General features: G+C 37.2%; 1 protein-coding gene across 6 annotated transcripts in view; it reads left to right on the forward strand.

Moving 5' to 3' along the window:
* The window catches only part of PCDH7 (protocadherin 7), a 479430-nt gene that overhangs the window by 153928 nt on the left and 297740 nt on the right, over positions 1-27762 (forward strand). The gene's annotated exons all lie outside the window — the stretch shown is intronic.

The following is a 27762-nucleotide window of genomic DNA, read 5'->3' on the forward strand; positions in this document are numbered from 1 at the left end:
GAACTATGGACAGAGGTTCGTTACATTGTACAAGAGACAAGGATCAAGACCATCCCAAGAAAAAGAAATGCAAAAACGCAAAATGGCTGTCTGAGGAGGTCTTACAAATAGCTGTGTAAAGAAGGGAAGTGAAAAGCAAAGGAAAAAAGAAAAGATATACCCATTTGAATGCAGAGTTCCAAAGAATGGCAAGGAGAGATAAGAAAGCCTTCCTCAGCGATCAATGCAAAGAAATAGAGGAAAACAATAGAATGGGAAACACTAGAAATCTCTTCAAGAAAATTAGGGGTACCAAGGGAACATTTCATGCAAAGATGGGCTCAATAAAGGACAGAAATGGTATGGACCTTTCAGAAGAAGAAGATATTAAGAGGAGGTGGCAAGAATACACAGAAGAACTGCACAAAAAAGATCTTCATGGCCCAGATAATCACAATGGTGTGATCACTCACCTAGGGCCAGACATCCTGGAATGTGAAGTCAAGTGGGCCTTACAAAGCATCACTATGAACAAAGCTAGTGCAGGTGATGGAACTCCAATTGAGCTATTTCAAATCCTAAAAGATGATGCCATAAAGTGCTACAGCCAATATGTCAGCAAATTTGGAAAACTCAGCAGTGGCCACAGGATGGGAAAAGGTGAGTTTTCATTCCAATCCCAAAGAAAGGCAATGTGCCAAAGAATGCTCAAACTACTGCACAATTGCACTAACCTCACATGCTAGTAAAGTAATGCTCAAATTCTCCAAGCCAGGCTTCAGCAATACATAAACTGTGAACTTCCAGATGTTCAAGCTGGTTTTAGAAAAGGCAGAGAACCAGATATCAAATTGCCAACATCCACTAGATCATCAAAGAAGCAAGAGAGTAACAAAAAAAACACGTATTTCTGCTTTATTGACTATGCCAAAGCCTTTGACTGTGTGGATCACAATAAACTGTGGAAAATTCTTTAAGAGATGGGAATACCAGACCACCTGATCTGCCCCTTGAGAAACCTGTATGCAGGTCAGGAAGCAACAGTTAGAACTGGGCATGGAAAAACAGACTGGTTCCAAATAGGAAAAGGAGTACGTCAAGGCTGTATATTATCACCCTACTTATTTAACTTCTATGCAGAGTACATCATGAGAAACACTGGGCTGGAAGAAGCACAAGCTGGAATCAAGATTGCCAGGAGAAATATCAATAACCTCAGTATGCAGATGACACCACCGTTATGGCAGAAAGTAAGGAGGAACTAAAAAGCCTCTTGATGAAAGTGAAAGAGGAGAGTGAAAAAGTTGGCTTAAAGCTCAACGTTCAGAAAACGAAGATCATGGCATCTGGACCCGTCACTTCATGGCAAATAGATGGGGACACAGAGAAAACAGTGGCTGACTTTATGTTTTGGGGGCTCCAAAATCACTGCAGATGATGATGATTTCCTTACTCTTTGGAAGGAAAGTTGTGACCAACCTAGACAGCATATTAAAAAGCAGAGACAATACTTTGCCAACAAAGTTCCATCTTGTCAAAGCTTTGGTTTTTCCAGTAGTCATAGATGGATGCGAGAATTGGACACTAAAGAAAGCTGAGCGTGGAAGAATTGATGCTTTTGAACTGTGGTGTTGGAGGAGACTCTTGCGAGTCCCTTGGACTGCAAGGAGATTCAACCAGTCCATCCTAAATGATTTCAGTTCTGGGTGGTCTTTGGATGGACTGATACTGAAGCTGAAACTCCAATACTTTGGCCACCATATAGGAAGAGCTGACTCATTTGAGAAGACCCTAAAGCTGGAAAGATTGAGGGCAGGAGGAGAAGGGGGCAACAGAGGATGAGATGGTTGGATGGCATCACTGACTCAATGGACATGAGCTTGGGTGGACTCTGGGAGTTAGTGATGGACAGGCGTGAGGCCTGGTGTGCTGTGGTTCATATGGTGGCAAAGAGTCGAACACCACTGAGAGACTGAACTGAACTGAAATACTAAAATTAGTGAACAAAGTGAGAATTAACATTTGTGGTTCACCTACTAACAGACATCAATAAGGCAATGAATTCTTAGAGTTATAAAAGATGGCTCTCATTATTCCCATTTTACAGGTGGGAAAGCTGAAGTCAAAACCCAGGTCAAAGAGGTCAAACAATGTGCAGTGCTTTTACTTAATAGTTGAGCCCCAAGTCTCTTCGGTTTCAAAGGCATGATATTTCTGTCTCTACTGAGGGTCTTAGAAGAGAAATCTCCATGGAAACCAACTCTGGTTTGGTGAGAGTTTGGTGAACTCTCATATTGTCAAAAAACACTATTGAGCAGGAAAAAAAAAAAATCTCTTTGTGCTACCCTGAAAAAAACATTTTAATAGGTATTGGAGGTATAAATGAATGGCTACTTAGTGTTTTCTTGTTCATGTCTTTGTTTTAGTATTATCTATATTTTCAAGTTGGAAGATTTCAGATTATATTCTCCATTTATGGCTTGTCTCAAACTGAAAGTCACTCAGTTGTGTCTGACTCTTTGGGACCCCCATGGACTATACAGTCCATTGAATTCTCCAGGCCAGAATACTGGAGTGGGGAGCTTTTTCCCTCTCCAGGGGAATCTTCCGAATCCAGGGTTTGAACCCATATCTTGCACACTGCAGGCAGATTACCAGCTGAGCCACAAGGGAAGCTCAAGAATACAGGAGTGGGTAGCCTATTCCTTCTCCAGCAGATCTTCCCAACCCAGGAATAGAACTCGGGTCTCCTGCATTGTAGGCAGAATCTTTACCAACTGAGCTATCAGGGATTCCATGGCTTGTCTAAATTATATAATATAAAATTATTATAATTTTCAGGTCACATATCATTCCTTATACATGTTAAGAGTCTATGTGAACAAGCATATACAGTTCTCAGCTGTTCTGTTTATCTGCTCGGAATCTTCTCAAGTGATTACCTTCTTACTTAATCTGCCACAGGCCTCAACTAGTATTGTTTGTTTGTTTGTTTTTTAGTGTTCAAATTGTGAAGTTATTAAATCTATTTAAAATTTTATGCAAAAGTAAATATGAATATATGAGGATTCTTTTTGAATCTTTCAAAATATAACATGTGACTCTTTCACTGTACAAATGCAGGCTAAGTTCAATTTTGCTCATTAGAATCTAAGATCATGGAGGAAGTAATACATTTCTTCACTTGTCTGAATCTAGCATCTAGTATGCATGTGCCTGCTTTTGAATTCAATTGTTTTAATGCTGTTTAGATAGAATATTTTTCTGTATCAAAATCATTAAAAGGAAGCATTGTGATCTACATATTTTCAGTTCAGTTCAGTTCAGTCTCTCGGTCGTGTCTGACTCTTTGTGACCCCATGGACTGTAGAACGCCAGGCTGCCCTGTCCATCATCAACTCCCGGAGCCTACTTAAACTCATGTCCATTGTGTCGGTATTGCTATAAAATGATCTCATCCTCTGTCATCCCCTTCTCTTCCCACCTTCAATCTTTCCCAGTATCAGGGTCTTTTCCAGTGAGTCAGTTCTTTGAATCAGGTGGCCAAAGTATTGGAGTTTCAGCTTCAGCATCACTCCTTCCAGTGATTTCCTTTGGGATCAACTGGTTGGATCTCCTTGCTGTCTAAGGGACTCTCAAGAGTCTTCTCCAATACCACAGTTCAAAACATCAATTCTTTGGTGCTCAGCTGTCTTTATGGTCCAAGTCTCATATCCATACATGACTACTGGAAAAACCATAGCTTTTAATAGATGGATATTGTTGGTAAAGTAATGTCTCTGCTTTTTAATATGCTGTCTAGGTTGGTCATAGCATTTCTTCCAAAGAGCATGCATCTTTTAATTTCATGGCTGCAGTCACCATCTGCAGTGATTTGGAGCCCCCAAAAATAAAGTCTGTCACTGTTTCCCCAGCTATTTGCCATGAAGTGATGGGACCAGATGCCATGCTCTTAGTTTCCCAAATGTCGAGTTTTAAGCCAACTTTTTCACTCTCCTCTTTCACTTTCATCAAGAGGCTTTTTAGTTCTTCGCTTTCTGCCATAAGGGTCGTGTCACCTGTGTTTCTGAGGTTACTGATATTTCTCCTGACAATCTTGATTCCAGCTTGTGCTTCATCCAGCCCGGCATTTTGCATGATGTTCTTTACATATAAATTAAATAAACAAGGTGAAAATATACAGCCTGGACATACTCCTTTCCTGATTTGGAACCAGTCTGTTGTTCCAAGTGCAGTTCTAACTCTTGCTTCTTGACCTGCACACAGATTTCTCAGGAGGCAAGTATGGTGGTCTGGTAGTCCCTTCTCTTCAGGAATTTTCTACAGTTTATTGTGATCCACACAGTCAAAGGCTTTGGCCTAGTCAATAAAGCAGAAGTAGATGTTTTTCTGGAACTTTCTTGCTTTTTCGATGATCCAGTGGATGTTGGCAATTTGATATCTGGTTCCTCTGCCTTTTCTAAATCCAGCTTGAACATCTAGAAGTTCATGGTTCAGGTACTGTTAAGCCTGGTTTGGAAAATTTTGAGCCTTACTTTGTAAGCGTGTGAGATGAATGCAATTGCACAGTAGTTTGAACATTCTTTGGCATTCCCTTTCTTTGGGATCGGAGTGAAAACAGACTTTTTCCAGTCCTGTGGCCACTGCTGAATTTTCCAGGTTTTCTGGCATACTGAGTGCAGAAAGTGAGTGTGGCACTTTCACAGCATCATCATTTAGGATTTGAAATAGTTTAGCTGGAATTCCATCACCTCCATTAGCTTTGTTCATAGTGATGTTTCCAAAGGCCCACTTGACTTCGCATACCAGCATGTCTGTCTCGAGTTGAGTGATCACACCATCATGGTTATCTGGGTCATGAAGATCTTTTTTGTATAGTTCTTCTGTATATTCTTGCCACCTCTTCTTAATATCTTCTGTTTCTGTTAGGTCCATCTCTGTCCTTTATTGTGTTCCTCTTTGCATGAAATGTTCCCTTGGTATCTCAAATTTTCTTGATGAGATTGCTAGTCTTTCCCATTCTATATTTTCCTGTTTCTTTGCATTGATCACTGAGGAAGCTTTTCCTATTTCTCCTTTCTATTCTTTGGAACTCTGCATTCAGTTGGGTATAGCTTTTCCTTACGCTTGCCTTTTTTTCTCAGCTATTTGTAAGGCCTCCTCAGACAACCATTTTGCCTTTTTGCCTCTCTTTTTCTTGGGGATCATCTTGATCACTGCCTTCTGTACAATATCATGAACCTCCGTCCATAGTTCTTCAGGCACTCTGTCTATCATATCTAATCCCTTAAATCTATTTCTCACTTCCACTGTATAATCAGAAGGGATTTGATTTAGGTCATACTGAGTGGTCTAGTGGTTTTCCCTACTTTCTTCAATTTAAGTCTGAATTTGGCAATAAGGAGTTCATGATCTGAGCCACAGTCAGCTTCCAGTCTTGTTTTTGCTGACTGTATAGAGGTTCTCCATCTTTGGCTGTAATGAATATAGTCAATGTGATTTCGATATTGACCATCTGGTGATGTCCTTGTGTAGAGTCTTCTCTTGTGTTGTTGGAAGAGAGTGTTTGCTATTACCAATGCATTCTCTTGACTATATTAAACATATTGGCTTTGGATAGACCTTTGGAGTTTGTGGCTAGACTTTATTTCCTGATTATCAAGTGAATGTGCAGAGCAGCAAAAGAGAGACAGACAGAGATTCATGAGTTTTCTATGAAATCAGTTGTATTACAGCTCCATTTTATCCATTTAAAGTTCTGTTCTTTGAATGTGAGGATGATGCCTCTAATGAGTCAACATCAGCATTACACGATCTTGAGTTGTTTTTCTGGTGGAGGTAATTACTGTTCTTTGATTCACCCCCACTCTCTTGATTCTGATTCCCTAGTGATAGACTGCTTATAACTATAACATGACTGGCTAGGTGATTGTTAAATTATCTTAACAATGGTTTGAGCAATTGTGCATGTGTTTTTTTGTCTCCACATGATGTTATAATAACCACTTGAGCAAAATAGCTATATATACACATTATTTTGATAAAGCAACAAAATGAGAGAGTAGACAATGAAAAATATTTCTATTTTCTGCTGTGTAGCCCTTATTTCATTTCCTGTCCATTGGAAAGATTTATGTTAGATGATTTTTTGGCTATTTTCCAGTTCTGATAACTTATGGTTCATAAATTCAATATAGTTAAACAAAACATCTCCATGCATTAATTCCTCACATGGTGCTATATTTTTTAATAGTTTTAGGAACATTGTTTTCATTGTTTATATTTAGAAAACAAGTAAAATGTTATTATTATCTTCAGATAATGTACATGTCAAAATAATATTATGCAGATTGTTTATAGTTTATCTTCACTGTATCAAGATAATAATCATTTTTTTAGTCCGCTATGTGTTGTGTCTAGGTAACATAGAAGTAGAGTATTTTGGCTTTTTGCATTTGACTTTTTTTTTTCATAGTTAAACTTCTGATTCTCTTTGGTCCTTATTAGTTTCAAATTATAAGCTATGTATAAATTCTAAGCATGGAAAAATATAATCCTATTAAGGGCACATAAAAGAGACTGCTGTATCTTGTAGGAAAACTGAAAAGGTCCATAGACATGACAGCTGGTAAGACCTTACTTTATGGTTGAAGAAACAGGTCAAAACAATGTTGTGCCTCTATTTAGCTTCCAGGGTTCCCTGAGTTTCTCATCCTTAGTTTTCCAGCTTATCCATGATACATTCCTTAAACTGGAAAATATTTAGGAATAAGGTGATGATGATTAGTGTATAAACCCAGTGGAAATTCCTAGAGGTGATTCAGACCAAAAATTGGTCTGTGTTCTCCAAGAATTTCAGCGAGAAGTGCCAACGGTGTGAAATTCTCTGTAGCTTGGCATATTTCCTTTATAGGACCCAGGATTGTCAGACTCATGTTATTCCCTTCACAAAAAACTTTCTTGTCAGTAGTCTGTACCTCACAATGTATAAAATGCTGAGGAATTGGGTAACCCTTATTCATATGAGAAGAGAAGAGGTTTGCATCCTAATGCCTTGGCCATTGTGAGACATAGAAATTAGTCAATGAAATAGTCCCCTTTGAAGTATACATATGGTGAAATGTCACAGAATTATGTTTCAGAATTGATAGTGTATTTTGCACAGTGTTTTTACCAAGATAATATCATATGCCAATTATAAATATCCTTTCAATGTTTGATGTCTCTGCTGGGTCTTTAGTTACTGCAGGTTTAAAATAAATATACTGAGAAAAATCTTGCTTTTTATTCTTTTCTCAGTAGTTTTTCTCACCTAAACAGCAAAAGGGTCAGAAGTCAGATCACTTGATTTTAGTCTTTCTACTTGAAATGAAAATATTTGTTCTCATACATTCTGATGTCTACACCACTACAGTTTTAAAGTATTATGAGGTCGATTTAGTATAGTTCCAAAGCCCATGATTTTGGAAGCAAAATTCTGATCATAAAAAATTATTGCCCAAAGTGAGTTAAAGAAATGAAAAAGTAAGTAAATGAACGATTTTCTGGTCATATACAAGAGAGGTACACTAAAGAAAAATAAATTCTTTCATGTTTATTAAAACCAGTTAAGGGAGATGTTTTAACTTGAAAGCTTTAACATTAGCAATAAATGTCTCCCTTTTGCAATTTTTAAAGCTTTCTTCAGGTTCATTCGTGTTCTGGCATTTTAGTGCAACAAAAGGAAATTGGACTTTCACCCCATGGTTATAGAATAACTTTCTCTTCCTCCAAAATTTAATGGGATGAAGAAGATACTACATTGTTTGTTTGTTTGTTTGTTTCCCAGAAAATGATTCTTCATTCTGTGATTAAGCAGTTTAGCTTTTTTCCATTTTTGGTAACCCTGAACTTCCAGATGTGTCTCTAACATGGTGGTTCTCAACCAGGGGTTATTTTACCCCCAGAACATTTGGCATTGTCTGGAGACATTTTTGGTTGTCACAGCCTGGGTGCTACTCTTAGTATCAAGTGAGTATAAGGCATGGACACTGCTAAATGGTCTGTAGTGCACAAGCCAGTTTATTGCAGTAGAGAATGTCCCAGCTCCACATGTCAGAAGGGCCCAAGCAGAGAACTGCTGCTTAGTGTTTATCACATTGTATCATCATCATTTGTTTACAAGTCTAATGGTGATTTTTATCTATTAATAATTATACTTTTCCCCATATATACAATTGATGAGATCCAGAAATCATTGCTTTTATTTTGTATTGACATTTGGTACAAAAAAAATTGTACAGACGTTAAATGGATTGGTCAGTAAGGCATCAGAAAATGAGCACATTAATATAACTACCTCATAGATTAACAAATAAATTTAGCCAGCCTGCAATAAATTGTGTTTTCCAAACATCATTTCCTACCACCATTTCAGTAATAACTACCATCTTGACTTCCAACATTTTCTTGTTTTAAAATTGTTTTCTGGTTCAAAATCACAGAATATTTAAGAGATTCATCCAAGTTGTATATAGCTTTAAGTTGTCCATTTTTATTGTTGAATAGTATTTCATTGGGCTAATATAGTATATTTTTTATTCATTTAATTATTGATGGATATTTTGGTCATTTCCAGTGTCAAGCCATTATTGTTAATATGACTATAAATATTCTTATGCATGTATGTTGGTATGTGTATACACACATTTTTGTTTAGTATATACTAAAAATGAAATTAATGGATCATAGGGGAGTGTATATGTTCAACTTGAAATATAAAAGACACAATTAGAAAGTCCAGAGATAAATCCACACACATATGGACACCTTATCTTTGACAAAGGAGGCAAGAATATACAATGGAGTAAAGACAATCTCTTTAACAGGTGGTGCTGGGAAAACCGGTCAACCACTTGTAAAAGAATGAAACTTGATCACTTTCTAACACCACACACAAAAATAAACTCAAAGTGGATTAAAGATCTAAACGTAAGACCAGAAACTATAAAACTCTAGAGGAGAACATAGGCGAAACACTCTCCAACATAAATCACAGCAGGATCCTCTATGATCCACCTCCCAGAATACTGGAAATAAAAGCAAAAATAAACAAATGGGATCTAATTAAAATTAAAAGCTTCTGCACAACAAAGGAAAATATAAGCAAGGTGAAAAGACAGCCTTTGGAATGGGAGAAAATAATAGCAAATGAAGCAACTGACAAACAACTAATCTCAAAAATATACAAGCAACTTCTGCAGCTCAATTCCAGAAAAATAAATGACCCAATCAAAAAATGGGCCAAAGAACTAAATAGACATTTCTCCAGAGAAGACATACAGATGGCTAACAAACACATGAAAAGATAATCAACATCACTAATTATTAGAGAAATGCAAATCAAGACCACAATGAGGTACCACTTCACACCAGTCAGAATGGCTGTGATCTGAAAGTCTGCAAGCAATAAATGCTGGAGAGGGTGTGGAGAAAAGGGAACCCTCTTACACTGTTGGTGGGAATGCAAACTAGTACAGCCACTATGGAGAATGGTGTAGAGATTCCTTAAAAAATTGCAAATAGAACTGCCTTAGGACCCAGCAATACCACTGCTGGGCATACACACCGAGGAAACCAGAATTGAAAGAGACACATGTACCCCAGTGTTCATCGCAGCACTGTTTATAATAGCCAGGACATGGAAACAACCTAGATGTCCATCAGCAGATGAATGGATAAGAAAGCGATGGTACATATACACAATGGAGTATTACTCAGCCATTAAAAAGAATATATTTGAATCAGTTCTAATGAGGTGGATGAAACTGGAGCCGATTATACAGAGTGAAGTAAGCCAGAAAGAAAAACACCAATACAGTATACTAACACATATGTATGGAATTTAGAAAGATAGTAATGATGACCCAGTATGTGAGACAGCAAAAGAGACACAGATGTGTAGAGCGGACTTTTGGACTCTGAGGGAGAGGGAGAGGGTGGGATGATTTGGGAGAATGGCATTGAAACATGTATACTATCATGTAAGAAACGAATCGCCAGTCTATGTTCGATACAGGATACAGGATGCTTGGGGCTGGTGCATGGGGATGGTCCAGAGGGATGATATGAGGTGGAAAGTGGGAGGGGTGTTTGTGTTTGGGAACCCATGTGCACTTGTGGCGGATTCATGTCAATGTATGGCAGAACCAGCACAGTATTGTAAAGTAAAATAAAATTTAAATTTAAATTTAAAATATATATATAAATAAAAGAAAAACATTAAAAAAAGACACAATTATAGGAAAGATAAGCAAAATAATTATTTTTCCTACTGCTGCATAGGTACAGTCTACAAGGAATTTGTTGCTAGTTTTATTAAAAATAACCTTTAACATCAGTGGCTGAGACAGAAATTTAATTGTATGAGAGCCTTGAGTTTTTGCTTTATTATCTTCATTTTCTCCTATCATTTTAAGCCTTTCTAATTCTGCTATAATATAGGCTTAATCACTATGACTTGATTTTACAATAGCTAGTGTAAAATAAGGTATGTTTATGACTTGACTTATGTCAACCACCGTCCCCATAATACACACATCTCCACTATGTTCCACTTACCTACTGACCCTTTATTTTGAACCTTTTGTCCACATGTGTATCTGCTGCATTTTCCCCTTTTATTTTCCTTATTCATATCATCTTTATTCCATTTCATCATGATAAATTTTCCTCCAGTTGAACTCCATGCTTCTATAGCCATATATTAATCACATGTGATATCTATTTGGTCACTTTGAGAGGAATCATATTTAACATGCCGTGTGTAATTTCATAGTGATTACTTAAAACATTAAAATTGTATAATGTGTTAAGCTTATAGTATGTTAAGCTTTTAAAAAACTTATGAATTATTTACTATAAGACTCTAATTTTACTTTTGAAACTCATGGGAAAATTTAAAGTGACTTGTTGAAAAGAAAATGGCTGCTTTGTAGTAGGGCTGGGGCTGCTCCGGGACTCTGGGATTTAGACTCATTGTCATAGGCTCCTTCCAGTAAAGAATGACGTGCTCAGCAAAAAGAGATGGAAATGGCATAAGGGAATTACACAATTTTTTTAGAGGACACAATAGATGACTACAATCTTTAGTAGGCAGAAAAAACTTGTCATAGGAACATATAAATAGACATTCTTAACCGCTTTGAGCAACTATTGGTACAAAATATATTCAGGTTTAAAGAACACATGCACAATTTATTGGTACCAAAGAAACAAATTCTAACAGAGAAATAGAAGTGATTTTTCTATTTTGGAAAGTGTTTGTGTGTGTGTGTGTGTGTAGGGGAATGGTAGTGAAGATGGTAAAGTACTGCTGCTGCTAAGTCGCTTCAGTTGTGTCCAACTCTGTGCGACCCCATAGACGGCAGCCCACCAGGCTCCCCCATCCCTGGGATTCTCCAGGCAAAAATACTGGAGTGGGTTGCCATTTCCTTCTCCAATGCATGAAAGTGAAAAGTGAAAGTGAAGTCGCTCAGTTGTGTCTGACTCTTCTCGACCCCATGGACTACAGCCTACCAGGCTCCTCTATCCATGGGATTTTCCAGGCAAGAGTACTGGAGTGGGGTGCCATTGCCTTCTCCAATGGCAAAGTACACTGCTGCTGCTGCTAAGTCTAGGATGATATAATAAGAGTTTTGTTTTTTTTTTAAAGCGTGATGTTGACACATATCTATTCAAGCAAATTAGAACCCCATTGTGATGAAGTCTCTAATGGAAACCATTAAAATAAAATTCAAATAGAAAAGTGGGAGGAAGCACAAAAAAAGAGAGAAGTAGAAAAAGCATTTACAAATTTCCAGTACTGTGAGTACTAGCATTTTCTTTTTAAATAGCAGTTCCGCTAACAATTTAATGTTTGCTGCTTCTTATAGTCTAGAACAGAGTTAGAAAATAAGTTTATTCACCAATGCCAGCTTCCTTCACTTCATGGTTGTTACAGGGAACACTATTTTGGGAAGATTTCTGAGGCCAACTGCAGATTTATTAAGGAGTGACAGCAAACATGCCAAGTATGTGCCATCTTGCTGGAGACTAAAAAGCTAGTGTTCCAGTTTCATTCTTACCATCTCTGTGTGGATTTCTCATAGGCATCTCAAACTGAGAAGATTTGTAAAGGAACCTCTGATCTTTTTTCCTAGGTTGCTTTGCCAACATATTTTTCATTTCAGTATATGGAACCATTGTTAATACCAGTGACTGGGACTCATCATTGCCAGCTCTTCTTTTCTCATCTCACCTCTAAATAATCAAGTCCTATAGAGCCTACCTCTCAAAAGGATCCTGAAATCATCTCTTTCTCTACATATTTTGCAGCACCAGCCTCCATTACCTCCAAGCTACACTCCTATAGTGTCCAGTACAATTTTCTGTGGTTACATTTTCTTTCCCAATTCAATTCTTAATCCAAAAATAAGCCTAAACGACCTTAAAATACAAATCTGATTATATGTCTCTCCTGTGTAAAGCCCTCAGAAAGTTCTATCGCCCATAGGATAAAGGTGAAAATCTGTATTATGGTCTATAAAACTGTGTGTAGCCTGATCTCCAGCTATTTTTCCTAGCATTGTGTTAGGCCTCTTCTTCACAAAATTGCTTTGCATCATCTACAGTGGCTGTTCAGGTTTTAAGCAATACCAGCTTTCTTCTCTCCTCAGATCATTCATACGTGCTATTCTCTGTTCCTACAAATCTCTTCCATTTTCGTTTCACTTCATTTGAAATCTCTTCCTTCTCTGAAATCTCAGCTTAAATTTCAGGGAAGCTGTTCCAGACACCTCAATTTAGGTAAGTTTTCACAAGTACATATGCATAACATTTTCTAAAAATCTTTATTCTATGTTATACAATTGCAATTAAAATCTAATCTGATTGGTTAATTTTTGAAGGTCTGTCTTAGTTTCGTATTGCTGCTGCTGCAAAGAAACCTACTGCAAACATAATGGCTCAGAGCAACACAGATTTATATTTTACAACTCTCTAGATCGGATGTTCTAAACGTGTCTCATGGGGTTGAAATCAAGGTGAAATCAAGGAAGGTCTACATTTCTTTCTGGAGACTCTAGGAGATAATCCACTTTATGCCTTTCCTGCTTCTAGAGGCTGCCTTCATTTCTTGTTGTGGCCCCCTCTTTCATCTGCAGAGCCAGCGATGGCCAATCAATTCTTCCTCATGATGCCATCTCTCTGGTTCTGATTCTTCTGCCACCTTCTTCCCCACATAATGACCCATGTGATTACATTGGACTCACCAGGATAATCCAGGATCATCCACCTCTATTGAAGTCAGCTGATTAGCAATGTTACTTCCGTATGAAAGCTCAGTTCTTTTTTGACATGTGACATAACATAGCTACAGGTGTGATTAGGGTGTGAACATCTTTGTGGGACATTCTTGCCTAATACAAGTTCTCTCACAATAAATAAATGTTAAGTTCCTTAAGGCCAGGAACCATATTTATGCTTGCCTGATGCTTGATCTCCAAGGCCAGCTACATTGTGTAGTTCACTGTAGCATTTCATAAATATTTGTTAGATGAAAGAATGATTTCATAAAGCACAATTATTATCAGTTATCAATGGTAATAGAGACAGGTAGCTAGTCTCAGGGAGGGGAATAGACTGCATACTAATTATGGTTCTTCAAACTATTTTGGAAAGATACAGGTTAATTGTTTGAACCTCTTTATCTAAATCATCTCATCTACTTTGGGACTTAGAAAGCAAACTTAACATTTTGTTTTGGAATACTTGTTGGTTTTCTCCAGCCCTCACCAGAATGAATTTCATAATTATGTATTCTGTACAGAAATATCAACATAAATGTTCTTTCCTGAAGCATGCAGCTGCTATCACTGAAGCTGACTGTTACTCAGACATATGCTGGGTGGCAGCAGATAAGTTCGGAATTAGTTGTGATAGGTAATCCACAAAATAGCTAGACTGCATGCCAGTAATCAAGAATTCACTGTAATTACTTTAATCTGTAATCGGCTCAGCACAGCACACAAAAGACTGGCAGACAAATTCTGCAACCAGGGAGAAAGTTTGGTTAATTATTTCAAGACCATCTCTTTGTTACCATATTGATTTTGAATTGTATGACCTTTTCATTCATTCATTAATATATTTATTCATTCAGTCGAATGTGTTAATTACAGCAGGAGCATATTAATTACATTCAAAACAAAACCAATAAAAACATGCCCCTCACTTCACAGGACATTCAGATTTATTGTGAGAGACAGACATATAAATAAGTGCAACATTAACTCTTTTCCTTCCTTATAAAAATAGGAAATTGTAGACTCAAAATTAGCAAGCAATTACTGTGAGAAAGTCCTTTAACTTTTATATTAGAAAGATAAGTTATTGGAAAACATACACGTACATAAGCATACATTATGTTATTTTCAAGGGAGCCAGTTTAGTTTACTAAGGAAAAAAAATTTTTTTTTCATTCCTGAATCTGCAGGCTATAGATTCTATGTTATACTTAAATGGATGACAGACTGTTTATTGCACAATAAAGTAAGTCTATAAAAATTAGGTTCTTTTGTACTCTCTTCATAACAGTCATCTTATATGGTGAATGAAAAAGTGTGTATGTTCAAAGTTCAGCTGAGGAAACTCCTGAGGCTGTCTCACATTCCTGGTTACCAGGATACCGAGGCTTGATCCAATGTGTAAACATTTCAAAGTGAACAAGTGCAAAAGGTTCCTACAGGCTGGATAAAGGATGGGGTCTTACAAGATTCTATTTCATTCAGATAATGCAGACTTTTTAAAAAGGTAATGTGAAATAAAGAAAGAGGGGGATACACTTTGAGAACAACATGTGTGAAAAAATCTTCAGGAATTGCATGTGATTATAAGTTTAACATAAGTTAGCACTGAGTATAGCTCTTATAACAAAATGAGTCCATGTGATTTTAGAGTGCTTGATTAAGATTATAGCATTTGAGAAATACGAGTGGAGAGGTTCCCACACTGATCAGACCCTGCTAGTTTTATTGTGGTTGGAAAAGGTCACTGAGAGGATAAGACTTCTGATTGACCTGAAAGCTGGACCCAGCCAATCACAGGCTCCTCAGCCCCACCTTCATCCTTGAAATCAACTTTCTATCCACCATTTACACAGCAGGCTTTATTTTCAAGAATGCAGTCTTGAGAGAGCAAGGTGGTGTTGAGACCATCTGGATAGCATATGTGTCTGAACCCAGTAAAGGTCTCTGTACAGACTTCTAAGATTCTGGCAAGTGGCCATGGAGGTCTACTCATAGGTAGAAACCTCATAGGTAAGTTCTCTTGCTTCTTAAACTTATCTCCTTCTAATCTAAGGTGAAATGATTTACCTCTTTCTTCAGTCTTTCCTTGCCCTCTGTGCACAGAGTCCAGTTTCAGATTTTACCTGGAAAGCTCTGAAAATTTCAGACCAACAATTGTGCTTCTTTTAGGCATCTCAGGTAGGGACAAAAAGCACTAAAAAAAGCTGGAATCATTTTTAAGAGGTAGGAATTCAGGATGTTGAGAAGGTCATGCAAAGAAAGGTTGACAATATTAATAACATTTGACTTGGATGTTTATAAGGCTTCATTTTAAAACTTAAAATATTTGCAGATTTGTCATGTTCAGGAATAATTAAGATGTAGTAAAGAAAAGGACAGTAAAGAAGAGTTACAGACATAGTAGCTTCTGGACAGTATTAGAACATTCAAGTGGATGTGTGCAGAAATAAAATAAAAACCTGGAAAGCAGTGAGTGCCCAGCCTTCTAGGACCCGAAACAGGGCCATCATTTGGTAGATGCTTCTATGTCTCACAGAGGGGATCTGAACAATGCTTACCTTAACCACACTAAACATCAGCTTGTCATCTTGTAGCTGTGACAGTTAAGTCATGAGACAATCATTGAAAGTAAATGATCATTTATACATATTCTTAGTGATTCATAGTGGCATATTTTAAGTTGAATGACCTTAGAAAACCTCATACAAAAGAACAGATAAAAGATGTACATACCTTGTATCTTTTCAGCACCGTCACTATTTTCTCTGGTGAGGACTAATTGACTCGTCAGTTAGGTACCAGCCAAAGTAATTGGCATACTAGTAGAATATGTTGTAGGAAAACTATGTGTTATTTGACCCTTGACTCACACTTGGCAGAGAAAGATCCTTACATGCTGAGATCCATTCCTATCATCTCACATCTGGGGGCATATATTCATGGAGTGGAAAATTGGACACAATTTTGTACACAGTCTGGTCTCCCTCTGTTTTTTTTTTTTCCCTGAAGCTGCCTAGTTAAATTCTCATTTGTTAAGTGAACATGATATGAGTCCACTCTTGCTTTTTTTAAAGCTCTGTTATTCACTGATAATCTTGAGCTGCTTCTGCTCAGTGTCACACTGCTAATTCCAGTTCCCTTTTTACCCTCATTATTTCACTTGGTAACATAAATGAGGCTGATATTTTCACACTAAAGTACTGTATCAGGACATTTAACTTAGTTATACACAAGTAATTAGAGGTGGCTAGAGAAGTTAACCTTTACTTATTACCTAACGAGTTCACTTTTGTACAACAAATCTACACAATTTCATTAAATTCTCTAAACTTCTCCAAGAAAGTATTATCGTTGTTATTATCATTATACTATTACTGTTATTATTAACATTGTAATATTATCGTTCTTATTATCATTATACTATTGCTGTTATTATTAACATTGTAAATGTAAAGGTCATAGACTGAAACTGAGAAAAAACTTGAGATCAGGTTGACCCCAAAATCCACTTGCTTTTCTGTCGTACATTGCTGCCTCACTTATTTGACTCAGACATTTTTATTAGAGGCATTTTTAGGCCAGCAGGCTATAATGTTAGATCAGATTTACTCCAGTTCCTAACTTTTCTGTTCAATTTTTCAGGTTGCATTTCTGCAAAATGAAGTGAATGAATATTTTGCTTAGACAGCTTTGCTGAGTAATCATTTGCTTTCTAGCTATGACCATAAATGGAAAATGCTTTCCACAAATAGTATCTTGGGCAAAAAAAAAAAGAGTGTTGTTCTTTTTGATGAGTTTTTAACTCCTCTAAAATCCTAACATGGTAAACTGGAATAAGACAATAGTTTATAGAGAAACAGGGCTTTAAAAGGAAAGAGGAAACCCTCCAACAGCTAATAAAGAAGTTTCTGTATGTGGCTCTCATTTGATAGAGCAGCAAACCTGCAATATTGTTTTTCTGCTTTCCCCTACAGAACATAGAGTAGGATAGAAAGGGGACCAGGAAATAGAGCACTATCTTTAAGTGTTAAGTTAAAACTAAGATTCATGGGCTAGAAAGGGCAAATGTCTTTCTAACATCCTCACTTGCTGCTATCTAGAGTTAGAGATTCTGTTTGCTTAGGGTGATGAGATCAAATAAATATGTCAGCCCAGGTTTTCTGTAAGGGTCCACAGATCAGAGCTCTCTGCGGCTTTTCAGAAACACGAACCACAGATTGAGAATTATTGCTTGTTTGAACTTTCAGTTCTGATTTGATTTAGTTATTCCATGTAGAATTAGCCTCTGTGTGTGAAGGTAAGAGAAAGGTGGGGCTGGAGGTGAGGGGCTAATTTAGTAATTTCCCAAAGGCCCTCTCTCCAGGAAATTGTTTGATTTTTAAAGGATGTACTCCAAGCAAGGAGAAAATGCATATGGTTTGTGATGTGCGTTGTGATAAGCTAGAACATTTGTCATGCACTTCGGGGCACTTAATAATAAAATAATTGATGAGCAAAAAGACAATGAAAATAACCTCTTTTGAGATGGGACATGACATACCCAATAACTTTTACATTCATATTTTCATGTTTTTCTCCTGTGTCTCGTCATCAAAGTCATCAGCTTCTTGGAGAAAAGAAAAGCAAGGTTTTATGCATCCGAGAATCCATCTGAGAGCCTGGCACAGTGCCTTTTACTTGGTAGCAGCCCACAGAAGTTTTGGTAATTCACTGGTTTTGCCATTTTCCTTGTGAGAAATGGGGGAGACAGACTGCACAGGGTGATGTGGAATATGCCTGTTTTGCCCTGTCGCCCATATAGATCAACTGAGGGGAAAATAGCATTCATTATTCAGTCTGATGGTAGAGCTATTCAAAAGAACTGTTTAAATATTATCAGTGGTGAAATTCTTATTTTGCGAAACTAACATATAGTGTCAGACTAAGATGCCCTCTAAAACTCTCATGGTATTTTTAATATATGTTAACACTTAGGTCTGTCAATCATGTTGTATTTCTATAAGAGAATGCCACTAAACCTTTCCCTAAAAAAGGCCTAAATTTGAAGCCACATTAGTTATTATTAATAGTTATTATCCATCATTACATGTCTTGTATAATCCATCATTTTCACTACTTTACAGTAGTGCTGTCAGAAATGTATTCTGACAGAAATAAAAATTCATGCATGACAAACTAGGACTTCAGTTAATGATACCAACTGTTATGAATACTCACTTTTTCAAGATACCATTTCTGGCGAAATTCCTATATGCCAGGCATGGTGCTAAGTGTTTTACATACATCACCTCGTTTAATCCCTGTTATAATGCTATTTTAAACAGGAAGAAATGGTGATTTAGGTTCATTTGCATGCTAGGATCATACAAAATGGTACAGCTTGCAGAACTCCAATTTTAAGCATTGCACTGTTGACTTCAGTTCTTTGCTGAACTGTCTCTGCCTTTTTCTGAGCACTTGGGAACAGGCATTATATATTTACTGATGTAGCTACTTCGTCAAGGAGTCGTCAGTGCTTTCCATTTTATGATGCTTATCTAAAGACTTCTGTTTGTGGAACAGCAATTCCAAGTGCTTAATTTTTTTTTCCAATTTTTTGTTCCCAGGGTGCCTTTATACCATATAACTAAATGATAAAGCCCTGATGGAGCAAAGAAAGATCTATGTTTATGTAAGTGTGATTGATGAAAGCCAGGATCTAGTATCAAAAATTCTTGATCCCTAGCATAGGCCTATTGTTTGAGAACCCAAGGAAACAAAAACAATTTGTTCTTTTACTCAAGAGCACATCCAGTGCAAAGCTGTCAAACCCAAAAGTATTACGATGCATCTGCATTGCCATATGTTGACAGATGTTTCTGTCTGTAACTCTAGCTTTCTGATGTACAGTGTGACTTGCACTCAAAGATTTTTTACTTTACTTCATGAATTTTCATCTGCAGAAGTAGTTCACCCCATAGAATTAGTAAAATGAAAAAAATGAATTAAAATATATAAAATCAAAAGGAAGCCAAAGATGTTACCAACCTTTATTTTTACCCAACTTTGTGATAGAGAACAACAAGATAATCTTGAATTCCTTCTGTCAGATAGCACAGAAATATTACACAGGGGAGTACCAGTTCCAAGATGGTGGCATAGCCACCGATGGTACAGCAGTGTACTGCTCCAGGAGGATAAACCTACAGTCTCTTTAGGACTTATTGTAAAAAAGAGGCTTGCAATCACATGCAAGGGAGATATTAATAAAAATCAATTAGTAAATCAAAGTTTAGCTTATGCAAATTCAGAAAACTAATCAGGTAAAAAAAGAAAGGAGAAGTTAAAAAAAAAAGAAGAAAATCATATAGTGCATCATTTGGAAACTTTTGCATTTAATGTTTCATTATCCTTTACTCAGCAGATTAATGTTCTTTTGAGTCACAGACAGCCTCCATGGAGTGCAGGTTTCAAGACCCATCTCTGACAAACACTGTTTTGTACATATGTTATCCCATTCAGAAAATGCAAAAATAGCACAAATTGATTTGCCACTGCACTCGCGGAAAGATCACATTGTGGCATCACTTGGAAACCATCGTTCACAGAAAAGAGAGTTTGTGACTCGTGTATTCTCACCTCTTGTCTCTCGTTTTGCTTCAAGCTTAGTCTTGGTATGTATCACACTGATTTTTGGGCTGTGTTTCTTTCCTGGATATCCCCAACTAGGTCTTATTGCTAGATTGTATACTTCATGGTACCCATAAACATCTTCTATGGCCAAAATTTTGAGCGTTTACTCCTTCTTTGTTCACATGGAGCTGTAGTCTGGATGTTCTTTTGCTAAATATTTTATATGGCTCTCTGTGGACTTTATGCTGATGGCAAGTGTTATCCTTCTCCATTTGGTTTTCAAAATATATGTAGGGCCCTCATAATATAACACCTCTGAGGAGTTCAAATTCTACAGAAGTGAGAAACTTGATTTTGTGTTTTATAGTTCATGAAACTGATGTAATATTAGCTGATATAACATATAAAAACATTCCAAGGGCTTCACCTAATACAGATTTCCTTTTTGCTGACATAGGGATCAATTGGGAGGGCTTTATTCCATGCATATTTCCAAGGCCTGGGCCCCTTCCATCTTGGGGTTCCACCACCCCTCAAGCTTTTGAGTCTACACATCCATCTTTAAGAACGCAGACTGCTTCCTTAGTCACTTTGGTTGTTATACTTCTGGTGACATTCTATTGATGAGTACAAGTCTCATGACCCTGACTAAAGTCAGTGGGGGCAGGGAAATGTTTCCCTGACTGAATGGATACCTCCCAGTTATAAGTCTACTAAAGAAAAGCGAATTGTTAATGGTCAGCTGGTAACCTGTGACACACTATTCAAAATCAGTAATTTCCTGGTACCCTGTGTCTCTGCATAGCCTGAGGGGCACTATAGTCACTTCACACGGCTGCCATAGGAAATGCCACAAAAATGGCTGTACAAAACAACAGAAATTTCTTCCCTTACAGTTCAGGAGGCTGAAAGTCTGGAATCAAGGTGTCAGCAGAACCGTGATCCCTCTCTGAGACTCTGCGTGCAATCTTGCCCTGCCTTCTCCTGGGTTCTGGTGGTGCCCGCCAATCTTTGCCATCCTTTGGCTTGTAGCTGCATTTCTCTAATCTCTCCCTTCATTGTCACATGATGTTCTCTATGTCTCAGTCTTCCCTGGCATTTTCCTGTTCTTCTGAGGAGAGCTGTCGTATTGGATTGTGGTCCATACTAACAACCTCATTTCAACTTGATTTCATTTGCACAGACCCTATCCTCCAGTGTCACATTCATGGTACCAGAGATCAAGACTTCCATGCATCTTCTTGGGAGAAACAGTTCAGCCCATAACAGGAATTTGGGGTTCCTTTGTTTTCTTAAATGTCTTTAGCAATTTTTGCTTATTAGTAAGGTGGCAACTATAACCATAACAAAGTTCTTTGAATTCTGCTAGGAATTGCAGCTAGGGACATCCTAGACCAGAGGTCCACAAACATTTTTTGTAAAGGTCCAGACAATGAATCATTTCTGTTTTGTGGGCCATATGTTCTCTGTCACAATTTCTCTACTATGCCCTGTAGCAGAAAAGCAGCCACAGTCAATAGCAAATGAATGAACAAGGCTCATGTAAGCTCCAATAAAACTTTATTTACAAAAATTGGTGGCAGACTGGATTTGGCCTGCAGGCAGTAGTTTTCAAATGGCTGTGCAAAACTATGGCCCGTTATAACCTGGATGTGAACACTGGAAAATGGACCCCAGCTGTGGATTCAGACACACATAAATTCAAATTCTGGCCATGGATGAGTAGCAGTGACCTTGAACAGCTTAACCTTGTTAAGTGCTAGTCCCTCATCAACAGAATGATTTACATTTCACTTAAATCATCCACATAGTGCTTAGCTCATTGGAGGCATTCAAATGAGGCTTTATATATATGTCTCTTTTGCAGAGGCAGTGTAGCAAAACAGATCTAAGCAAAAACTATAAAGCAAGAATACCCCTTCCTAGTGTTTGATATTGGGTAGGTTCTTTTGTTGATCAGTGTGCTTCACGTTTCTCGTCATTAAAATAGATACAATGATAGTCTAGATTCAACGAGTTAATACGTGTAACGGAATTAGACAGTGCCTGGCATTTATTAAGCACCCAGTAGGTGTATCCTTACTTGTATTGGTCATCATTGTTATAATTGGCTTTCCGTGTTACTCAACACAATAGCAGGCCTTATTTTTATTTTTGCTGAATTTATGTCAAAGAGAGAACTAAACAAACAGCTGGTGATTATTCAGGTCTAAGTAATTTCTATTTTGGATTTATCGGTTATATTATATTAGGATGAAGGATGGTTTTTCTTTTATTCTTTATATTATTTCTGCTCAAGAAGGGATGACAAAACTACCAGAGTGTTCAGACAACCACTCTGTCCTCCAGTCACACTACTCCTGAAGTTTTTCATATATGTTGCAATATGAATTTAAAGGCAATTGAAATATAATAATTGGAATATTTCCTTAAAGCCAACTTTGGTATAAAATATTTACTTATTACATGTGAGGATTCGAATCCTGTTTAAAAATTCTTTCAACTGAGGAATATATAAAATTTGATGTTTTGCTAATGTATAGTTGAGTTTTCTTAGGTCCACAACAGAGGAAACTACATGGCTGATATATTTTTTCTTGATTATATTAACATTAATTTTTCTGAAACTTGCCTTGTTCTATTGAAAACAAATAAGGATGATGATTTTTCAGAAGAAATAGTGTATCAATATACAATTAGAATCAGAGTAGTGACACAGAAAATTACAAACTAAAATACTTTTATTGCCATGCCTAGTGGCTTGTGGGAAATTGGTTCCCTGACGAGAGATTGAACCAATGTCCCCTGTAGTGGAAACACAGATTCTTAACCACTGGACCACCAGGGAAGGCCCACAAATTAAAATACTTAAACTTTTGTTGTTAGTAACTTAAATATGTAAATTTAATCCAGAAATGTGTATTTTGAAATAATGAGAACTCCTTGCAGAGAACCTATAATGATGATCATTTAGCTAGTTTCACACTTTCCTTAGGAGATATGGGTCATATTGTTCAATTTGTTGTTTAGCAGTATATTCATGGGGTCATGTGCTTCAGTTAAAATTGCTATTTCTATTTCTATATGTTCACATACTGCTGAAGCTTGGCTTGGAGAATTTTGAGCATTACTTTGCTAGCATGTGAGATGAGTGCAATTGCACAGTAGTTTGAACAATCCTTGACATTACCTTTCTTTGGGATCTGAATGAAAACTGACCTTTTCCAGTCCCATGACCACGGCTGAGTTTTCCAAATTTGCTGGCATATTGAGTGTAGCACTTTCACAACATCATCTTTTAGGATTTTAGAAATAACTCAGCTGGAATTTGCTCATCTCCAGTAGCTTTGTCTGTACGGATGCTTCCTAAGGCCCACTTGACTTCACATTCCAGGATGTCTGGCTCTAGGTGAGTGATCACACCATAGTGGTTATCTGGGTCATGAAGATCTTTTTTGTATAGCTCTTATGTATTCTTGCCACCTCTTCTTAGTATCTTCTATTAGGTAAGACATCTGTTAGCTATCTTAGTATCTTTCGGTTAGGTCCATACAATTTCCGTCTTTTATTGTGCCCATCTTTGCATGAAATGTTCCCTTGGTATCTCTAATTTTCTTGAAGAGATCTCTAGTCTTTCCCATCCTATTGTTTTCCTCTATTTCTTTTGACTGATCACTGAAAAAAGCTTCCTTATCTCTCCTTGCTAATTTTTGGAACTCTGTATTCAAATGGGTATGTCTGCCTTTTTCACCTTTGCTTTTCGCTTGTCTTCTTTTCTCAGCTATTTGTAAGGCCTCCTCCGACAATCATTTTGCCTTTTGGCCTCTCTTTCTTTTGGGGATGGTCTTGATCACTGCCTTCTGTACAATGTCATGAACCTCCGTCCATAGTTCTTCAGGCACTCTGTCTATCAGATCCAACCCATTTAATCTATTTCTCACTTCCACTGTATAATTCTAAAGAACTTAAGTCATACCTGAATGGTCTAGTGGTTTTCCCTACTTTCTTCAATTTAAGTTTGAATTTTGCAATATTCAAAATTCTCCAAACCAGGCTTCAAAAGTACATGAACCATGAATTTCCAGATGTTCAAGCTGGATTTAGAAAAGGCAGAGAAACCAGAGATCAAATCGTCAGCATCCATTGGATCATCAAAAAAGAAAGAGAGTTCCAGAAAACATCTGCTTCTTTAATAACTACTCCAAAGCCTTTGTCTGTGTGGAACACAATAAACTGTGGAAAATTCTTCAAGAGATGGGAAAAGCAGAATACCTCACCTGACTCCTGAAAAATCTGTATGCAGGTCAAGAAGCAACAGTTAGAATTGGACATGGAAAAACAGACTGGTTCCAAAATGGGAAATGAGTATACGAAGGCTATATATTGTCACCCTGCTTATTTAACTTATATGCAGAGTACATCATGTGAAATGCTAGGCTGGATGAAGCACAGGCTGGAATCAAGACTGCCAGGAGAAATATCAATAATCTCAGATATGCAGACGACACCACCCTTAAAAGAAAGCAAAGAAGAACTAAAGAGCCTCTTGATGAAAGTGAAAGAGAAGAGTGAAAAAGTTGGCTTAAAACTCAGCATTCAGAAAACTAAGATCATGGCATCTGGTCCCATCACTTCATGGCAAATAAATGAGGAAATGATGAAAACAGTGACAGACTTTATTTTTTTAGACTCCAAAATCACTGCAGGTGGTGACTGCAGTCATGAAATTAAAAGACAGTTGCTCCTTGGAAGAAAAGCCATTGACCAACCTAGATAGCATGCTAAAAACCAAAGACGTTACTTTGCCAACAAAAGTCTGTCTAGTCAAGGCTGTGGTTTTTCCAGTAGTCATGTATGGATGTGAGAGTTGGACTATAAAGAAAGCTGAGGGCTGAAGAATTGATACTTTTGTACTATGATGTTAGAGAAGATTCTTGAGAGTCCTTTGAACTGCAAGAAGATCAAACCAGTCAATCCTAAAGGAAATCAGTCCTGAATATTCATTGGAAGGACTGATGCTGAAGCTGAAACTCCAATACTTTGGCCACCTGATGCAAAGCGCTGACTCATTGGAAAAGACCCTCATGCTGGGAAAGATTGAAGGCAGGAGGAGAAGGGGACGATAGAGGATGAGATGGTTGGATGGAATCACTGACTCAATGGACAAGAGTTTGAGCAAGCTCTGGGAATTGGTGATGGACAGGGAAGCTTGGCATGCTGTAGTCCATGAGGTCACACAGTCAGAAACTACTGAGGGACCGAACTGAACTAATTTCTGTATGTTGAATATGACATGTGATATGCTTCTATTTTCATACTGTAAATACCACATTGGTTTGGATAAATTCAAATCTATAGAAATATAGTTTTGTGATTTTGTTATTTATATTTGCAGACTTTTTAAATTTTTAAGAATACAAATGTGAACCATTTATAAGAATACAAATGTGAACCATTTTACTAGTATTTTGAAGCTATTTAATTTAGTGGTTCAGAAAATTCATATTTGTTTCAGTTGAATTGTATTAAATAGTGAACTTGGAAAAAAGATGCTATTATTGTTTATGTCATGTTAAGACATTGTGAATCTTTAGCCATATTTTCATATTGATTCTTTTGTGGCTCCCTTTCCATTTTCTGCTGTGTAAAAGTTGTTCAGTTGGGTCTGGCTCTTTATGGCCTCATGAACCATTGCCCACCAGGCTCCTTTGTCCATGGAATACTCTAGGCAAGAATACTGGAGTGGGTAACTTCTCCAGGGAATTTTCCCAACCCAGGGATCCAGCCTGGGTCTCCAGTGCAGGCAGATCCTTTACCATCTGAGCCACCAAAGAAGCCCCATTTTATACCATAGCAGAGCCCATTCCTTGGCTTTGACTTCATTAAAAGCATCTAGCATTTCCTCTTCAGCTATAGCCGTCAAAGATTTTTATAAATAAATTATTATTCTTTCTTCTTCTTTTTTACCCATATCTCTTAAATACTGTATACTACTGTATTTGCTTGTTCTTAGACAGTATGGGCTTCCCTGGTGGCTTAGATGTGGAATCTGTCCATAGTGCGGAAGACCCGGGTTGGATCACTATATGACCTAAACTACAGAAATGTGTTCTGTAGAAGTTTAGGAGGCTAGAAGTCCACATTCAAGAGTTAGTTCCTTCTGAGGGCCACGAGGGCAGGACCTGTTCCAGGTCTTTCTCCTTGACTTGTATGGTCATTTCCTGTTCACATGGTGATTTCCCTGCATGTATATCTCTCTGTGTTCAAATTTTCCTTTTATAATAAGAACAGTAGTTATACTGAACTAGCGTCTACCCTTATGCACTTCCTTTAACTTGATTACCCCTCTAAAGATCTTATCTCCAAATACGGTCACGGGGGTTTAGGACTTCAACATATGGTTTTGAGGTAGATAATTCAATTCACAACACAGGCTTTTAAGAGAAAGACTGGAGGGGCTAAGTGACTAGTCTAAGCTTATCCAGTCCCTTTGTGGCAGAATCTCAATAATGATTCTAATTTCTCTTCTACTTTCCAGAGGAATCAGTTGCCCTTCTGTCTACATTAATGCATAAGTCTATTCTACGCAAATAGACTGAAAGCTTCTTAGCACTGGACTCATTCAGGTTTTCTTTGAATTTTTGTGGAAGTGATGGAGGTTCACCTGAATCTATATGTGTTTTGTTGGTTCTTTAATTAAGGTTTTTACTTAAAGATGAATTTGCTCATTAAATTTTCTATGTATATGGTACACATAGTTCTCATTTATTCATTCAGCAAATATTTATGAAGGAGCCTTACAGTCCTGCATCTGGCTAGACCTGAGACTGTTAATTTCAACAGGACCTGCAAATGTTCTCTTCTATCCTGTGAGGGAGGGTGAAAATAAGTTTCCCTGCTTTTTAGAAGTATGCTGTCTAATAGTTTTGTAACTAGATTCTGAGGTTTATTGTTCTCCCAGGAGCATTTGTGCCATCTAACCAAGTATGTCTATAACATTCATGAGTACTGATGGTGCTCCCATGGTGCCAGTGAAGAGTATCAGTCCTAGGAAATTTCAATTACCTTCCTTCCACTTCACCTTGGGCCACTCACACATGTACCAGCCATTGAAGGTAATAGATTGCAGTATGCATTAACATCATCCTATAGTGTTAAGAGTCTTATCTTTTTTCATCTATGGAATAGGAAAGTACATCAGAGTGAAACATTTATAAGCAAAGTTGCAGTAAACATATACCAAATATGTGATATATTAAATTTATATTTATTTTGAGCTTATTGTGCATAGCATCTGAGAAGTTAAAACAATTGTTTCTATTATTACTTTTTTGTATTTAAGATCCAAATTGTTCTAAAGTAAAGCTTGTGTAGATCAGATTGTATATACAATCATTATGCTTAACACATTCTAGGATACTTTATTACAATACTGTACATTTGTGTTGTAATATTCCAATCAAATTTTGAGGTACATTTATTAAGAGCTTTAGTTTAAAATTAAATTTTAGTTTAAACCCCACAAAGTGTATATTTGCTTGAAAAACAAGTTGTAAGTCTTTTACCTGCTACATATATTTTATAATACATTGTACCCCTGCCCTGGCAGATATTAGCATGTCCTTGTTTTCATCTTTTTTTTTTTTCCTCCATCAAGTTTCCTAAGTAACAATTGAGGGGCATTATTAAAGTTTTAAGAAATGTTTTGTGAAGATAATAATGAATATTAGGTTAAAAAAAAAAGACTACTTAGGATGAAAGTACAAAGTTAGACTAGGGTATGTTGTTTTGGGGGGAGGGTGATAGGAATAAAGCTCACCACAAAAGCTTGACAGGCCAGGACTGA

Source organism: Ovis canadensis, chromosome 6, assembly GCF_042477335.2.
Source record: "Ovis canadensis isolate MfBH-ARS-UI-01 breed Bighorn chromosome 6, ARS-UI_OviCan_v2, whole genome shotgun sequence".
In the NCBI taxonomy this organism is placed as follows: Eukaryota; Metazoa; Chordata; class Mammalia; order Artiodactyla; family Bovidae; genus Ovis; species Ovis canadensis.